The following is a 1,749-nucleotide window of genomic DNA, read 5'->3' on the forward strand; positions in this document are numbered from 1 at the left end:
ATTTAGACAAGTCCATGCTCAATAATCCAGGTATAAATCCTTTATTTCTACACGTAAATCCCATTGAGCCTCGATGACTCATTTACAAGAGAGACCTGATTTAACAAACAATGACAACAATGGACAACAACAACAACAATAAACAGTTATAAAAAGTCACACAGATTTTTTTTTAACAAATAGGATGGCTAAAAAAAGAAAAGTAACATAAAAACAGATTCTAAGGCGAATAAATTTTGCATGAAGTTTTTCATGAAGTTACCGTTTTCTAAACTTCACTAACATTTAATAGTTCTAAGAGTATTTCAGGTGAAAACTAAATAATTGATTTAACTTATTTTATTACTTGTTAATTAATATATTAATTTATCGGGGGGAGTGGTAAATGTAGCTGTTTATAAATAATTTCCATTTAATTTTCATTAGATGTTTTTTTACTGTTGTCATCCGTGTTCTTTATTTAAAACACGTCTCGAGTGCTCGTGGCTCAGTGCACGAGCGCTCGAGACAATAAAGGTTGAATTGAAGAGAAGAATAAAGCGACCCTGCGGTCGGAAGGTCGGTGGTCCGATTCCCGGACCGATGTGGGCGAGCTCGGCACCCACACCTGCCTCCACCTCTGGGCCCTTGAGCAAAGCCCAAAACGTATTCAACCTTTAAACTGAAATTATTTTTGATGGAGAAGAAACAAAATTTAAAAAAGTTCCAACTTTGTTTAGTGGAAAACAAACCGGATGGATTTTATTTGTTTGATTTTCAGGAACTGCTTCAGTCGGTTCCGGTCCGGATCTGCTGTTCAACGGTGGTCGTGCACACGCCTGTGCGTGTTAATGCGTGTGCTGATCAGGTTCTGAGTCAACGCGCGCGGCGCAGAGCCGCTCTCTGATTGGCTGCTGACTCTCTTCATTCAGCATCGTTGCAGCGCGTCCTCGTGAAGCCGCGCGTGCACCGCACAGACAGGCGTGTGAAAGCGGCACGTTCGGTTCGGCTGAAGTGGATCAGCTGGTTCTGGATTCTCGGTTCGGATCCGGCCCGCTGCTGAGAGAGGGGAAAAGGACATTTTTCCTGTTAGAACAAGCTGCCTTCATCACGTGCACAGAGAGCGCGCGCATCAGACCCGCCTAGCAGAGGTGAGACACATGCACACGCACGCGCACACAGATCTGGATCCAGAACCGTCGCTCAGACCCGAACCAGGACTGAAACATCCTTGTAATCCACTAAAATCTGATACTCTCATTGACTGTATCATCACACCTAACGTGCACGGATGGCGCGCGCCCGCGTGATGTCACCACTGATTGAACCTGTCATTGAACCGACCCCCCCCCCCCCCCCCCTCATCTTACCTGTCCATTAAATATCTGGGGCTCCTGCAGGAACCTTAGGGTTTCTTTGGTTCTTGGTCTTTATGGTTCACATGGACACTGGGGTCTGGGTCCTTTGGTCTTTATGGTTCCTGGGGTCTCTGTGGTCTTTAATGGAATTGGGTTCCTTTGTGAAATCACAAATGAGAACAGTTCGAGACCACCTGGTTGGGATGTCAGAACCAGGACAAAGGTTCCTGCAGGAGAGACCCTTGGACCAAGAACTGGTCTTACACTCAAAGTGGATCTGTTGAGACCTGCTTGTGTTTCCACCTGCAGACTGCTGGGGCTCCCAACGTGTCTGAGCTGCTAGAACAGGGCCCTTCAACTAAACTGCTCAGGGGCCACAGTTACTGAGAGCAGCAGCTCAGGGGCCACAGTT

General features: G+C 46.2%; 1 protein-coding gene across 1 annotated transcript in view; it reads left to right on the forward strand.

Moving 5' to 3' along the window:
• Nucleotides 1-890: 890 nt before the first annotated feature.
• The window catches only part of rab3b (RAB3B, member RAS oncogene family), a gene marked incomplete in the record, with an annotated part of 16,889 nt that continues 16,030 nt past the window's right edge, over nt 891-1,749 (forward strand). Inside the window, 1 exon segment of the mRNA XM_037674427.1 lies at nt 891-1,130.

The sequence above is a fragment of the Nematolebias whitei genome, chromosome 3 (assembly GCF_014905685.2).
Source record: "Nematolebias whitei isolate Nwh7 chromosome 3, NemWhi1, whole genome shotgun sequence".
Lineage (NCBI taxonomy): Eukaryota > Metazoa > Chordata > Actinopteri > Cyprinodontiformes > Rivulidae > Nematolebias > Nematolebias whitei.